This window comes from Mus musculus, chromosome 6, assembly GCF_000001635.26.
Source record: "Mus musculus strain C57BL/6J chromosome 6, GRCm38.p6 C57BL/6J".
Classification (NCBI taxonomy): domain Eukaryota; kingdom Metazoa; phylum Chordata; class Mammalia; order Rodentia; family Muridae; genus Mus; species Mus musculus.
In genome coordinates this window covers 134,101,294-134,118,573 of record NC_000072.6, presented here as the reverse complement: position 1 = coordinate 134,118,573, position 17,280 = coordinate 134,101,294, and the positions used below count along the sequence as shown (strand labels likewise).

General features: G+C 45.7%; 1 protein-coding gene and 1 long non-coding RNA gene across 6 annotated transcripts in view; both read right to left on the bottom strand.

Moving 5' to 3' along the window:
• Positions 1 to 17,280, bottom strand: part of Etv6 (ets variant 6) — a 234,459-nt gene that overhangs the window by 151,585 nt on the left and 65,594 nt on the right. For 2 of the 5 annotated variants that reach the window (XM_011241206.3, XM_011241207.3), the window contains one exon: positions 3,223 to 3,354. The exons of 2 other annotated variants lie outside the window; for them this stretch is intronic. The gene's annotated coding sequence lies outside the window, so the exon portion shown is untranslated. Of the gene's footprint in view, positions 1 to 3,222; positions 3,355 to 12,226; positions 12,248 to 17,280 lie in introns of those variants that run through there. One more of the 5 variants, XM_011241208.3, reaches the window with a different exon arrangement.
• Positions 4,152 to 7,478, bottom strand: Gm46978. The gene is made up of 2 exons (XR_001785387.1): positions 7,339 to 7,478; positions 4,152 to 7,288 (listed from the first exon to the last, which is right to left on the bottom strand). It is a non-coding gene; the product is annotated as a predicted gene, 46978 (long non-coding RNA).

Genomic DNA, 17,280 nt, shown 5'->3' with positions numbered 1-17,280 from the left:
TAATGCTTTAAAATCCCAGCTCCAGGATCAAAACGGACCACAATGCTACTTTCCAGTGTAATCTTCCTCTCTCAGATCAGCTAACAATGTGGAGGCACTGAGCAAGGCTGTATTGATTACAGTCTCTGAGCACGATACCTGACAGACTGCAGATAATTCATAATTATTGGGCCAGCGAGTGAGAAAATGACTTGAAGACCTTGATAAATGATTTTTCTTTGATTCAATGACTATGCATTTGGCCCCACTATTTGCTGAGACTAGGAAAATGGACAAGGGAAAAAAAGTCAATATTGTTTAAGGACATATAGTAAGAATCCTTTAAAGTAAAGAATAATGAAAATATCATCAAAAATCAGCTTTTGTCTGACGAGTACAAATATTTTATTTAAACATCCCAGCTACCAGTTAAGTATGATTCGTTGGGGTGGGGGCTGGGGAGCAATAGGAGTTTGGTGGGGGGATTCGGGTTTTTTTGTTTGTTTGATTTTTGTTTTTGTATAGGATTTCATGTAGTCCAGGCTGGCCTCTTAACTTGCTAAGAAGACAAGGATGGCGTGGACTCCTGATTCTCTTATCTCTCCTCTCAGGTTGTTAGGTTACAGGCATGTGTCACAATATTCAGCCAAATGTGATAACTCATTACCACTTTAAAGACTTGGGATTCAGCAACAGTTTATATGGTGTTAACAATAACAAGCTAGTCATGGAACCTCTAGCATACCAACAGCAAAGGTCAAGGCTTTGGGTTACACTGAGAAACAACTGTATATAAATCAGATGATGTGATGACTTCTCAAGGTGACAGCTTCTGACACTCTGAAGCGCACGCTGGCCTTATCTCACACTCCTCAAGAAGCCACTTGTGGTGACTGATCCCACTCCTGATAAAGCCATAAAAGTTCTCCCAACACCATCTCCCGGTCCCAGCTCTCCCCAGACATCAGGAAGCAAAAGAATCAGTCAGAGGTCCACGATCTACTGTGAGAACAGTGGGGAGACTGGACTGTGGCGGAGGCTACTCGCTGCTGGGTGCTGGTGGCCTGCAGATGCCCTCGAAGGCTGGCAGATCACCTACGAGATGACCTTGGTAGGTACCCACAGAGTGAAAGAAAGAAGACGGCTAGGATGCGATGCAGGAGCTGATGTCACCGAGCAGCGCCGCCTTGCCACTTTGGGCACAGGTCCTATAAAGTCGGCAGCACATTTTGCTCAATAATTCTTACACAGAAGAAAGGCACCTCTCAAGTTTCATTTCAGTTCCTGGGAAATACCCAGGCATTATAATAAAGTCTCGCTCTGGCATTTACTGCAGGATTCTAACATGGTCATTTCTGAGATGTCATGGGGAGGGCGGGCAGGGGACTATGTGAGGTTGTTATCTGTCTGTTGAAGAGCTTACGTCACTTTCAAGCCCTCAGGAAAAAAAATCATGTTTTTAAGCATGGGGAGGGGGATAAAAACAGAAATCAAAAGACCCAGTTCCTATAGAGACACAGCAATAAGAGAAGCAGCTTCGACCAGGTCTGACTGAGTGTCCTGGTGTGATGAGCTGACCATCTCTCTGAACTGGGCAGATGCTCAAGGAAGGGTAATTCCAGGTCATTTCTAGAGTACCATTACCACGCATACTCCAAACAAAAGGGAAATACGCATTTGCCTCTTTTAATTAATGTGATAGTGGCTACAGAGAAAAGGTCAGCTGAGCTGCAGGACAGGCGGTGTCCTGAAGTCAGCTACAACCATCGGTATTGCAGTCACCTATCAGGGCCAGCTTCACCTGCATTTATAGATCAACTCTCCAGCATCACTAAGCACGGTGTGTGTGTGTGTGTGTGTGTGTGTGTGTGTGTGTGTGTGTGTGTGTATTCAGCGTGTATGCATATATGTATGCCTCTGTGTGCGTACGTGTACACACACACACCCCACATATATATGCACACACAGAGAGACACACGTAGGTAGGGAAGGGGCCTATATTGCTACTATCATACACATCATTTCATTGCCTACATTGAGGTTGCTGGATCTCTGCTAAAGATATCTATTTCCCAGTTGTTTTTATGCCATCCAGCACAGCCTAATAGACGTCAGGAGGAAGCCTAGTGCAGTCCTCCAGAAGTGCCCGCATCTCTTGCTGTGCTCTCTCCCACTGGTTGCCTACATCTTTTTTTTCCTGCCACCTGTGATGGTAAAGAGGATAAAGGATAGAAACAAGAAGAAACACTTGTCGTCTTGAGCAGCAGGCCAGGGGAAAATGAAGCAGTAAATGGATGGGGCACCTTCCATGGGCCAGGCATTTAAGATACCCTTTGTTTTACAAAGGCAGTGAATCACGATGAAGTTAAAGAACTTGCCTTGCCAGCCAGAGAGATGGCTCAGCAGTTAAGAGCATTGACTGCTGATTGCACTTCCAGATGAACCAGGCTCAGTTCTCAGCACCCACATGGCAGCTAACAGACACACACACACACACACACACACACACACACACACACACACACACACACATCCCCCCAGTCCAGGGCCTCCACAGGAACCAGGCACACAGGTGGTACAAAGGTAATACATGCAGACAAAATACCTATACATATAAAATTTTCTAAAAAAAAATTTCTAAATAGTTTGTCTTCCAACGTTGCACAAGTAATGCTAGAATTTTAAGCAAAGTAGGCCAGCTTCTGTATTTTTCTCCTCAAACTAAGACTATTTAGCCAAGTAAAAACGGTGTGCCACTGGCTTGATGGAGAAGGAAGGAAATGTATTATGAAAGTCCTGGTGATTAACGTAACTACAGAACTGAAACTGGGTAGCTTAGACAGAAGGGGTGGGGGTAATACTCTGACATCTCAGGTCATTTTTAAACCAAGCGACGGGGCGTCTAAACAGCGCACGTCCTCTGTAAGCAGAAAAGCAAGAAGGGATGTCTGTCCAGGGCAGCCAGGCTAAATCACCACAGTGGCCACAGGACAGACGTGGGATGAGGGTGGGAAAAGCAGGGTGAGGAAGGATGCTGCACGTGCCCCAAGTGTGTTCAAACGGTTTGCACTTGACAACTCTCCTCCCTTTGGGCAGAGCTTCCTGAAGGAAACAGACTCTGGTCTCTCGCCCTACCTTTCTTCAGTTCCCCCTTGAGCACTCTGTCTTCTCCTTTCCTCTCTGCCTTCTTTAGTGTTTGGAGACGAGGTCTTGTTTCACAGCCCAGGCTGGTCTTGAACTCACCTCTGTAGCCCAGACTGGCCTCCAACTGGTGATCCTCCAGCCTCAGTCTCCTGATGCTAGGATGGCAGTGCGCTGCTACCTGGCCCAGACTCCACTCTCTCTTGAGTACTCTCAGCTTTCCACTTCCTGCTTCTGTCAAGTTTAGGCAGGAAGAGGACTTAGAAATGGAGAACAGTGTCTTCATCTTCCATATAACCGAACAAGACAAAATACCAGAACAACAGAAGTGTCTTGAAAAACACTTCTTCTTTCAGGGCTCAGGTAGTTATCAGTTCTTGCTTTCGGTATTTACCATGTAGCGTACTAAAAAGAAACAGTAGGTAAGCATGAAACCAGAAATTCTGCTCTGTAAGGCTCCACGGATCTTCAGTTTCCCTCACCCCATGACTTTGTGCTCTGGGTCTTCACAAGGAGGCATTAGAGATAGGCACTGATTCATGCCTACCATTATCTAGGTCAACTTTAAGGTAGACAGGTTTTAAGGTGGAATGGTAGTATTTTATAAAGAGCCACCTGAATCTAAAAAGGAGACTGGTTTGCCTGGGACTTAGAGCATTGCTAGGATGTGGGGTTGGCATGCTAAAACCATGGGGCAGTCGAGAGACTTGGTAACCTTCCTGCCCTCAGTGGGACCATCCTCTGAGCTGAGCTAATGGCCCCAGACTGATGAGATCATTTCAGCTGGAAGTTTTAGCCTGTGTGAGACCAGTTAAGTGGTAGTTAACATTTTCAATATTTTTTTAGAGAACAGGCAAAATAAAGATTGATATTGATAAAGGGTTTGGTACCCTTGGAGAGGAAGGTCTTCTCAAAGAAGGAAGCGTTGTGTTAAGTCCATCAACAGAACAGTAGGAGAAGGCAGTTGGATTTTAAGTGTGACTAAAGCTTCCTGTTCTAACCCAGGCTTTTCTAAAATTTCCTTTTCCTTATAGACCAAGAAAGGGGGAGAAGGTTTTTTTTCCTTTTAAAAATAACAGTGAGAATCCCCAAGTCCCCAAAGCCTAATAGTTTAACATGTTTTCACTTTCATGGAGAATACCATGGAGAAGCGAATGACACTTGGCTTTCACTGTAAGCACCCTCATTCCAATTCTCTCTCCAGGACTGAACTCAAGGCTTTGTACACAGTAGGCAAGCACTCTACCATTGGAACTATAACCCCAGCTCCTAGTTCTGTTTTTAATATTTTTTTCTATTAAATGTTGCTGAAGGTGTTGGCAATACATTATATATGCATATTTTTTGTTTTCATTCATCATTGCTTCCTAAAGACCAAAACCTGCCTCTTTAGATTTATTCATGACTTTTTTATTGTAATAGGGAGATACCGCCACAGAAAAACCCATAGTTAAAATCACTTCTCCCTTGCAGTGCTTCCCACTTTTAAAATGCAGTATTGTGAAGGGCAGTCTCTCTACTCTCCTCTTTAGTGGGTCTCAAGGACACTAGGGGCCAGATCTAGAAGGGGAGAGAAAGAACATGAAGTTCAGAAGGGCTCGCATCCAGGAGACACTCACTCACAGGACAGAGCCAATGTGTCTGTACACACTTGGGGAAAGGCTCTCCTCAGGATACCAGCGGGTATGTAACTAGAGCACTGGAAAGGAATTGTCTGAGGAAAGCAAATGACAGCCTACTGAGGTGCCAGCAGACCACAGTAGGGCTTTTTTTCCTTATACTTCCATTAGGTGTCCATGGCTGAATTCTTCGGAGCAAAAGGGGGAAACCGAAAACCGCCCACATTCTGCACCGAAGAGTTGCCAACACCACTGTCTGCAGCTACAGGAAGAAATCTAAAGGAGCCAGATGAGGTCACAGGTTAGTAGAGTGGGGACAACTGTCAGATGTTCACACAGCAACAGGCCCACCTCATCAGAGTCCTGATGCTATTGAACTCAGCTCTCTCCTGGACTGTGAGCACTACTCTCCCCAAAAGCCTCACTGACTTGTACCCTTTGTGCACACAATTGGCTCCTCTGAGGCCGGCAGTGCCAGAGCAGGGCCTTATTGGCCTTCCTCTGTTTAGACAGGACTACTTATCAGACAGGTTATACTGCTTTCTGCCACGTTGCTCTGCAGATATCTCTAAAATACCAAGGTAAAAGGGAACAAGAAATGGACAGGGATTTCTCACCACCACTCACAAAGACCTACAAAGGTCTACAAAGGCCACAGGCTTTGCTGAAGGTCCACGGTTAAGCCCCTAAATGGTAGAGGTTAAGGACTGGAAGAGAAGAATTAGCAAAAGTAAGGTCAAAGTCAAATGGTCTCTTCCTGGAGGGAGTAAAATACATCTCTTGATGCTGACAGCAAAGTCAATAATAATTTTTGCTTGTACAGAAAAACCTTCCAACAGCAAAAAAAAAAAAAAAAAAAGGTGGTCATGGATTCCTCTCCTATTTTGCATATCTAAAAAAACCACGAAAGATAAAAATTGAACGCCTTTACAAATCAACACAAATCCCGAGACCGACGCCAAGGCAGCTAGTGGCAACCCATCGTGAGGAAGATACTGGAGACAGGTTTTTAATTCAGTCTTCAAAATTATTTTGTGGAGAAAATAATGCGTAAAACCGGTTGTGAGGGCACACACCTTTAATCCCGTATTAAGGAGGATGTGAATTCGAAGCCAGTCTGGTCTCCATAGTGAGTTCCAGGACGGCCAGGGTTATGTGGAAAGACTGTCTCAAAACAGGATAGCTTTTCCCAAAGGTCAACATGGTTCCTGGGGGTTGGGGCAGGGCTACTGGAAAGACAGCTCAGCTGGTGTGCAGTCGAGAAGACCTAAGCTCCCGCCTTTGAACACAACTTAAAGCAAAACCATATCGGGGTATGGTAGCATGTAATTGTAATGTGACAGGGACAAGCAAACCCCTGAGGCTCCCTGGCCAGACAGTCTGCCTTACTTGGAGAGTTCCAGGCAAATCAGACCCTTGTCTATAGACAGACAGACAGACAGACAGACAGAGAAATAAATCAATGTAGAAAGCTCTTGAGGACCAAACCTGAAGTTGTCCTCCGGCCTTCACAGGTATATATGTATGTGCGTGTTCCCTTGCACACTCATGAAAGTGAGTGCAGGCACACACACACACACACACACAGAAGAGGGGAGGGAGAGGGAGAGAGAGTGCTAGTAGTATCTAACCAAGGTCAAGACTCTATTGACCCAAGAGTTCAAGGCCAACTACCACCCCCATAGCATGAGTCAGTCATGGTAATATGACTTCCAGGTTAGAGAGAGAATCTTCAAACTGTCAGCATTCACACACACACACACACACACACACACACACACACACACACACACAGACACACACACAGCCATTTCTGTCAAATTTCCTTTCTCACAGTAAAGTTGGTGACCTAGGGAGCACACCTCTCAGGTGCTATTACAGCCATTTATCTATCAGGCTTAAACACACACCTGGTACCACATAGCAACGCAGCTTCTATCAAGGCAGCTGCCTAACAGCTCCAGGGACCTTGGAGGGTGTCTTCAGGGAGAGGCGCAGAGCCTGGAAACAAGCCTTTGATCTTAAGGCTCACGCCCACGGGCGCACACTCAGGAGTGCAGGGAGATAAAATTCTGAAAACACGGACAAAGTTCATTTGACAGCTGCCCATTCCAGGCTGTGAACCAGCACACCTGGCCATTTGGCCACTCCTTCCCTCAGCAAATTTTGACCTGCCCGAGCAGGAAGCAGTGAAGGATGGGACAGGATGGCTGCCGTGAGTGGCACTTGCATAGAACCCAAGTTGGAACCAGAGCTTTAAGCTGTTGAGTCATTACAGTGTGTTACAGCGCCATCGAAAACAAGAGAGGACACATGGCAAGAGTGTTGTGTAAGCTATGGAGCCCAGCATACAATATTAGACATTCTGCTATTAAATAACATCAAAAACTGCAATGTCCAAGGCTGAGGAGATGGCTTAGTAGGTGATTTGCTTGCTGCTCAGCACAAGAATGTGACTTTAAAACCCCAGCAACTGCACAAGAAGCTAGGTACAACAGTGTGTATCTATAATCCCAGTGCCAGGGAGGTAGAGATAGGCTCCTTTAGCCCTGGAGCTCAGGGGCCGACCGGCCAGTCTAGCCAACTGAGCTCCAGAAACCAGGAGAGAGACGCTGTCGCAAAACCTATGGTATGGAATGGCTGAAGAAGACACAAGACATTAACTTCTGGCTTCCATACACATGCACACATACATGTAAACACATACACATACATGTAAACACACATGTAAACATACATGTAAAACACACACACATACACACACTCACCCTCACACACACACACACACACACACACACACACATTCACAAGCCCCCCAAAACCCAACCAAACAAAACTCCATTGTCAATAAACATCAATGATTATGAAATCACTATGTATTTCTATGGATAAATTAAAGATAGATTAATATGTTTTTAAAAACTTATCATAAAATATTAACTGATCCAAACACTTAATAGACAACAAAATTCAAGTGGTTTCTCTTAATGACAAATGATCTATGAATCTCAACTCTAAGGGCATTTTCCAGGAAGCTTCAAGGCTGGCTCTGCCTCTTTCCAACGTATCTCTTGTCCTATGGATGTTCCTGTAGCAAGTTAGCCATTCTCTTGATTATTTGTTGATTGGATTTTGAGTCCATCAGCATTTTTGAGTACATACTACATGTTAAATGTAAGAGGCAATATGAGTATGTGATTGGACACAAGGTAGATACAAAAGTCTTGCCTCCCTTGAGGCCATAAGAAGTCAGCTGGGCAGATAAGAAGCCCCCGAGGGATGAACGCTCACAGTAGAGCACATACACGCCTATGGGACAAAGAGGAGTCAGAATCCATCTTGTGAAGACACTGCCTTCGATAAAGATTTTACATGCACTTAACTTCGTTGCAAAAGTAGGTGATGGGGAAACCTACCTATTACAAAACAGGTCAAAACTTAGTAAAGAAAGTGTCATTCAGAAAAACCCTCAGGATTGCCAAAACTCAGGTCACTTGCCATCTCATGTTAACTATGCACAGCTCAAAACAAAACATATTACAGTGTGAACTTGGAATTCTACCTGACTGATCCATTCCACTACCACACATAGAAGTGCTGAACACTAGACTAGATATTAGGATAGGGGCACTTTCTGGCAGGGAATTTGTTCTTCAAGGGAAGATGTGCCGGTGACTCACAAAGACTGTGGCAGAGAGAGGGGACAGCAGCAGGTGACTAGAGAAAAAAACATGCAGTACTGTCTGTGATACAGTTTGTTCCCTGAAGATGCAAGCTTGGACTCCAGTGTATTCAGGCTGAGGAAGTAAAACCTTTACAACACATGGAATACAGTCAAGTCAAGGCCTGGAGGCTCTACCCTCATGACTGCATCACTACGGTCAACCTGAGGAGGCTGATATCAAGTGAGACCACTCCACATCTTGGTTCCTTCTGCATGTATCCCTTTTCACCTGTATGTCATGTGGAAAGGCAGCTGCTAGTGAGAGATAAAAGGTGCTGTCTATAGAGTTGCCAGCTGCCAGGATGGTGACTAGATAAGACCTTTAAAAAATAACCAACCACTGTCAGGAATTTTGTTATAACTCAAAATGGAGTAACAAGCATAGTTGTGAAACTCCAGTGAGCAGTTTGAGAAGCCCAGGGCAGGATGGTAAGGTGTATATGTATGAGTATGGATGCTGCAGTGGCCTCTACCGAACACCTGCTAGGATGCATAAACGAAGGACTGACGCTAATGCAAGTCACCTAGTCAAGAAGCTCTGGAGGGTGGGCAGTCGACTCGTTAAATAAAGCTCTTGCCATACAAGCCTGATGTCCTGATACCCAGAGCCCACATAAAGATGGAAGATGAGAAAACCAACTCCACAGAGTTGTTCCCTGACCTCCACATATACCCCATGGCACAAGTGCATCCAAGCACGCCGCATAAACACACAGACACACACACAGTGTGTGTGTAAGCTTTCAAGAGTCTTGCTCATACATATATCCACTACAGACACATCCAAGGAAGTTCCTATGACTTTCCAAGTTAACATTGCTTGTGTGCTTCTGGTAAGGTGAACTATCCCCCAACCCCTACCCCAAGCCAATCCTCTAGCAATGCACAGGACAGTAATAAAAACTTCCTGACACCCTACTGGCTCATACTAGATCTTCAATCCATGTTTACTTCATGCTCAGCTCAGGGCAAGCAAAGAGAAACCAGGAGGAAACAAGCCCTGGAAACCCCATGTGGTTTACAGATTCAAGCCTGGATGTAAACTCCCCCAGGGCTGATGGGCACAGGCCCACTCTACATGGCTAATTCCAAATACTAAAGATCCATAGCCACACCCCACAACTTCCTTCCAAACCCTCTGTATAGACTCCTTGGCTGGGAGTTTCCAGCCAAGAAGACTCCAGACAAAACCCTCAACTCTTGATGTAAAGAGTTGTAAAGGCAGCACCTATCAAGACACAGCAGGGAAAACCTGAGCTTCAGGAGTAACTGGAGGACATGGGCGGACTGACCAGCTTAACAGATGAAGTACCTACATTATAGCTGGGAGTTTAAAACTCTCTGAAGCCTGGAAGCCAATTTCCCCATGGGAAGAGCCAACACACAGCATCCCTTAGGCTGAGTGCTGGGGTGGAGGTCTTTGCGAAGCCCACTAGGGTCCAGGTGTCTCCCTAAGGAAACTGAGGCATATGAGTTCACCCTCCTAAAGCTCCATTCTTTTCCTGGACATTCTCAAGGGCTCTATACCTTACCCCAGGGAATGCCACTCGTTTCAAAGATGCTTAAGAGCCAGGCATGGTGCCTCGGGCTTGTTATTCCAGCACCTGAGAGGCAGAGACAGGACAGGATGATCAGGAGTTTAGGGTTATCCTCAGCTTCACAGAGGGGTTCAGGCAACAGTCAACAAATAAAATTAAGACATCTTCTGTGGTTGACAACGCCACCTATCCTAGTATGTGTGGATCTGCAGCTTGAGAAGGAAAGAGCAGACACTGAACTTACAAAGGTGATAACCAAGGACACCTGAGGGAGGGACACTGGACTACAAGGGACCCCGATGGAAAACTGGACTGGCTTGTAGGGATGCCGATATGCAATAAATTCCCATGGAGCTCCAATAAGGTGTCCAGTACCCACTCTTGGATAAAAGACACAAAAAGGTAGACTGTCCTCACAGAGCGCCTACGTCCAAAGGTCACACTTAAGGACAACAAACGCATATATCACTTTTTACATTTAGACTTTTATTAGTTGCGTTATGATACTGTTTCCCGTGGCAAGAAAGAATGGGAGGGGAAGGAGGGAGGGCTACAGAGAGACAGAGGACAGAAGAAGTCAGGGAGGCAAGGAGAAGGGAGGGAGTGGGGTTAGCAATGTGAATGCTTAGTCTTTGGCAGGCCTTAAGTGCTCAGAGACAATTAACATACAGGGAGCCTGTGAGGAGCCATGCTACTGAATAGCTGGCACAGCAATATCTGAAGGACTCTCTCATGTCATACTCCCAACCCCGAGACACAACGGCATTCCTGTTTTGCAAATGAGAAAGATGACGTTAAGTGCCAAGTGACGATGATCATCAACTCACAGACTCAGGCCAGGCAGTCTGCTTTCTGGGTTCATTCTGTCACCTCCGTCACACCCCACAGCTCTAAAGTGAAGCCTCTAGAACTTGGCACTTCGCAGATTGCCACCCCACAGCTACTGAAACAAAACCTCAAGGCGAGGGCTCACACAAACGTCCGTACGACACCACTGGTGCGACTCTGACGGGCAACAGAGCTTGAGCGCCACGGCACTAACTGAAGCGTCGCTCCACATACCAGCTAAGTCACGTAGGGTATGAAACACTGCTTCCCCACAGGAATGGGCCGAGCCTAGTGATGGGCAAGGTCAGAACACAAGGAGCATCCATTTTCCTTCCTCTAGGGAGTGACGGAGGATTTGGTCCTGGAAGAGAAGGTCTCGATTTTCGTTGTCCGTAGAGAAAGCATTTGAGTTACCTGCCTTTAAACTGCACTGTAGGCAGGCTGGTGAGCAGCAGGTAAGGTCCTGGCTAGAACCAGAATGGATAGACCCCTTCCTAACATGCAAACATCAGAGGGTGGACATAGAGGGCTATATTGTACCAAACCTACCTATTAAAAAAATGAAACCTAAGAGGGACAGCGTTGCTTTTGTGCAGAGACTCTGACAATGCCTGGAGGGTGTGTCTGTGTTCGCTAGAGAGAATTCAATTATTCACACATGCATGACAGGGCCTCTCTTCTTCAACACTAGTATGCTGTGTTGAATTTAGCACCTTTCCTAAGGACAAGCAGGAGGGAACACAAGGAATGGAAACACACCTGTCGATTTCTCTCCTTGTTAGCAGTCCAGGCAAACGGCCGGCCGGACAAGAAACATTACTGGGTGAAATGAAACACTAGAAAGCACAGGCTTCAGTTTCTCATGCGCTCCCTGTCTCTAATGACCAGACTCACTAAGCCTGCCTTGTCCTGTCTTAGAGCAAACAGAAGCACAATGTTCAGAGTCTAGAATTTCCTGATGTAACCCTGCAATGACAGCATTCACAACTCTCACCGTCAAAGGTAACTCTGACCACCTACAAAAAGGCTCTGAAGGCTGATCCCATCTTAACCCACCAGGCCACGTTTCGACACCCCAAACGAATAACTGCACCTTCATGGTCAAGAAAGGAAGATAAGAAAGCTGCCGTTCCCTGTGATGTGTGCCAGCCATATGCTGGGTGAGAGGCCATCAGCACCGTATTTTAGAACCACTGCCTTCTCAACTCTAAACAGTTTGTGTAAGGCACATTTTTTTTTAACCTTGGTTTTACAGACAGGGAAAACGGGGCTTAGAGAATTTTAAGCCCCAGATCTCTTACGTTGCCATAAGATCTGAACACAGAACTGTCTTTCTACCCTTCTGAGCCCAAATCCCTTTACACCATGCACACAGAGACTCAGACACGGGTTCTTACCTCTGCCAGGAACTGTCTCGAACACTGCTCCCGCAGCTGATTTTGGGGACGGCTGTGCTGACGGCTCTTTGGGACTTTTCAGGCTATGCCTGAACATGCTAATAATATCTCCAGGTATCAACTCTTCCCCCTTCAGTAATCACTAATACAAATAACCGCCAGTTTTTGCCTCTCTGCCAAATCTGTACACACGGACACTGTCCCATTTATGCTTCTGATTAGTGATTAGCAGACCAGCATTTCCTGCATGGTGGAAGCCCGGGCCCTGGTGAGAAACTCCCTCACTTCCCGGATGGCTTAAGGCCAACAAGTCTTTGGTGCCCATGACCTTCCTACTTAAGGGAGGGAAGTCACCAATACCCTCTCATGAGAGAAGAGGGGAGACATCAGAGGTGGAACCATCTATCTCTCTTCCCTTTCCTGTTGCTCCTCCAGGCCCCTGCCTCAGCGTCACCGGTTTACTGCACTAACAACCTGTCATTGCCCTTCTCCCCAGTCTGGATATTTCCCGCAACACTACAATGTACCCAGAAAAAAAAATTAAAGCCACGACGTGCATGTTTGCGACTACAAGGAACACTGTTGTCCACAGACAAATGCATCTTTATCTAGAGCCTTGTCAAACTGCAGGCCAACTTACTTCATTACTGTTCGTTTGTGAGGGAAAAAACAAGTCCGTGTGGCTTTGGCTCCGTGCCAGAAAACACTACAAGCAGTTGTACTGATTTGAGACAAGAATGTCTCTCTTCGTATATCTATGCATAGCGCTTCTTGTCTCTATCACATTCTAAAGCTAAAAGACCAGTATCCTCCATAGGTCTAGGGCCTGCAGCAATGTCTTCTATGCACCTCATTGCTCAAAGGTTATAAGTCAGAGAGAGCAAGGAGCATTGTCCTTTATGGAAGGACAGCTTTGCGGTGCTACACACCTGCAGACTCCAGGAACAGTCCTTAGGATCATGTCAACTTCTTCCGTGTAATCTTTCAACTTATTTGATTTACTCTGCTCTGCCCCTGGTTGCATGCCAGTGAAATCATACTCATGATCCTCAGAGACTCCCCCAAGCAAACACCAACTCTCCATACAGCCTCGGTTGGCCTCAGGTAATTCCTGTTGGAATGACTTCCAGAATCACAGGTCCCAGGTGCCAGAGGCCCTCACAAAGATGAGAGTCACAAAAACTCAAAAACCAATTCCTGCGCAGAACACAGGTCTGAGCACCACACCGCTTTTGTGGGTATGACCCACACAGCCACTCAGGGGCCCTGCACTTGTTTGTGCTTGTTGTAATGTTCTGTTGTGGATGTCCTAAAAATTCTTCATCATTTTTAAACACAGAGACTTGCAGTTTGCTTGGGTCCCACCAAATAGGCAGCTGGTCAGTTTCTTTGAACCATCTAGCAAGTTGGGGAAGCAGCAGGGATATGCTCGAGCCTGCTGGGAAGCTAGGAACTGAGGTGAATAAGCTGGTTCGCATGGGGGTAACACTGGGCCTGAAATGTGGCAGACCTGCCAGGACTGATGGGGAACCACAAGGGCCTCTCAACGGCACAGAATAACATGTACCCTGAGGCACCACCTCTCAAAAAAACCTCCCTGAATCTTTCTAAAATCCTTAACTATGGCCTTGTTCAATTTCAGTCATATTCTCCCTCTCTCTGAAGCATGGTAGCTTTCCCCCTTCACAGGCATTTGTCTGTAGGGTGGCATTCTGTTTGTTTGATCTGTTCAGCTGGAGCTAAAAAGAGCTGTTCGAACACTACTTCCAGGCAGTTCCCCAGAGGCCCAAGTGCTTAAGTCTACTGTCTGGAGCCTCCACAGGGTTCAAGGTCTGCTACAATAGTTGAGGATGCTCAGAACCAGAAGCTGGGACAATCTGGGGGCCACTCTACATCACAGGCTAGAAGGTGGAGGCAAACTCCCAGTATATCCTCTATGAAGCAATCTCAGAAAAGTATGTCAAAGAAGTCAGTACACAAGAAGGTGGTTTATTTCCCATGATTCCGTTTGCCATACACGAGTGTGTACTCCTGTGTGCATATGTGTGTGCACATGTGTTTGTACATGCACACATGTACACAGAGAGACCAGCTCATGCATGGACAACTAGAGGCCAGAGGCTGAAAGGGGCTCAGTCCCTTCCAACCTTATTTATTGAGACAGGGTGCCTCACTTAAGCTACGGCTCACTGAGGAGCTAGCTATACTAGCTGGCCAGTGAGCCCCCAGACTGGCCTGTCTGTTTCTGGAACTACATGGGTGGGGTTTTCATATGAGCTCTGTTAATACAAACTCAGATGCCTGCATGGCAAAGAGTAATTTACCACTGAACCATCTACCACTTGACACTGTTTCTTTGAGAGCTACCATAACTGTTCTATGAGCACCTGCAGGCACATGGGATCAAGACTTCTATTAATGTTCTTGACATCACAGCTAGAAATGGTTGGATGTGCTTTACTCAAAAGACACAGACACACAGACACATCCTACAACATACTGTAGTATATCGGGGCAAAACAGCTATCAAATAGAGCAATGATCTATGTACTTAGTAGACATAAGTACTCCACAGTGCCGAGCTTCCTGCTTGTAACTACAGTCTATCTTAATCCCAGCTCATGGCCTCTCCTCCAGAACCCTGAGATCAGCAGGAAGCAGATATGTTTTATGGGCTATGTGTCATTTAGTGCCACCTGCGCATCCTAGTAGGTGATGAAAGAGGGGAGCTGAAGCAATCAGCATCAAAGCCGAAGATGCGGCTGGCTTCCCTCCTGATCTGGCCGCTCTTGGGAAAGCGAAGTCGGTTGCTTGATTCCTGGTAAAAGGGAGAAAATGTAGCCCTGCAGACTACTGGAGCACAAGAGCAATGCCAGCATACCGTGGACAGAAAAGAGACCAAAAGGCCAACAGAGGCTTCTCTACACTTGGGGGATGCTATCTGTGTCCCTGGATGGCTCCAAGCACCCTCAACCTGCCTTTTCAAACACTTGCACAAATGAGGATTGTTGCTTCCCAAACTGGCCCTGGCCTGGATGGACCCTTGCCATCAAAATCACCTAGTTAGTTTAGTCTACAAGGTACCTCTCCATAGCCGGAAGACTGGGATAAATGGCTGGGCAGTTTATTAACTGAGTATAAGAGCTTCAAGGCCACTAAGGTGCCCATGGTTCTGATGACTAGAAAATGGCACCAAATCACACAGATCCACGAAACAATAAGCATAGCCATACGATGGCTCCAGTGATGGTTTCACCCTTCATATAAAAGAAAAATGAGACAGTGACAGAATTGGGGGGAAGCAGGTGTGATCCCTTCTAGGGCACATGACAGAGCAACGGGGACGCTTTAGATACCCAGAGACCGCTTTGACGAGCATCCAACAGCATACAGAGTATTCCTAGAACCAGAGAGGAACCAGTTCCATTCTGCCCATATCCACCAATTTCCTAAAATCAGGCAGTTTCTTTTAAATACTAATACAAACACCAGTGTAGATGTGAGCATGGCATAAGAGACTCAGCCTGGTCAGGTGGTCTTAGTGGGGCCTAATAAAAAAAAAGCCTTCCTACTCCATCACCCTGTAGCCATGATCTCCACGTATTTGGTTTCAAATCATCTTTGAAGACAGGGTAATGCTTTTCAGTGACAGGCCCAGAGAACTTAGCAACTTCCTTCTCACCAAGCCTGCAAGCTCACCACTGTAAGTGGAAGGAAGCAGCTCTCTCCAAAGCTCTCCTGCTTGTTAGGGCAAGAAGCTATGGAGTCCTTACTGATCACTGTAAGGAACTTGATTCAGTGACTCAGCAGCCTGATAGATGTGCTCCAATGTGGGATGGCTTTGTGGGCAAAGATGCCTGCCAACCAGCCTGACTACCTATAAGGTCAATCTCTGGGTCTCATGGGATTTGGAAAGGAAGAACCAACTCCACAAAGTTTACCTCTCATTTCCATGTGTATTATGACATGTATGTTTACATAAACACATACATACACACATACTATACATACAAACATACATACACAAATACATATACACACATACAGATGTATACACATACATGCATAAGTATAATGGTGTGTAAAAATCCTTATATTGTATCTGCACATCCCATATCAAACATGTACATTAAAAGCTTTAATAAAAAATTTTGTTAAAAAAAAAGGGAATTCTCCCATTTGGGTTATTTTGCTTCAATTCCATCTCCAAATTTTAGGTATATTTTAAAGATCCTAACTTCATTACTTTCAAATATCAATATCACACTGTGAAATGGTGAGAAAAGCTATAGAAAGAAATCAGCTGTCAGAAACCTTCCATTTCAGACCATCAAAACTCCACTTCATCCCAAAAATAAGAAAAATCATGGCTGCCCTTTTAAGGCTAACTCTCTTTGGGCAGGGAGAATGAGGCCGGAATCAAAGGGACAGAACAGCCACTGAGCAGAGCTTAGGAGAGGCAGAGCTGGGCTCCAGGCCCAGAAGACCACTTGTCAGTGATGTGACTGTGGGTATGTTTGTTACCTGCCCTCCCCAGCTTCGGTTTTCCTTGCCCTTTAAAAGTACTTCATCCCCTATCTCACAGGACTGTGGTGAGTAGTGTAGATGACACTGTGTCTATAAACGTCATGACAGTAAACAGCAGTTCCCATGCTTATTTGCAATGTGCCTCTTCTTCAGTTTTAGTTACCTGTGGTCAGCTGTTGACCAAAAATGTCACATGGAAAAATCCTGGAATTAAGTAATCTGTAAGCTATGTTGTTATAATTATCTTATTATTCATTAATATTTTACTGTGCCTCATTTACCAATTAAAAATATTTACAGGTATATTTGGAAGGAAAAAATAGTCACTTTATTTCAGTGACCCAGACAAGCACAATATCTGATGCTATTGGTGTCTTCAGGCACCCACTGTGGGTCTTGGGACAGTGTCTCCAAGGAAAGGGTGACTGGTGCCTATCATGAAGGAGCTCTAGTCATGGTGATCATTTTGTTCCTTAGACTTTTCATCATCCTCAAAGTAAGAGTCAAGACAATCATACTCTGGACTC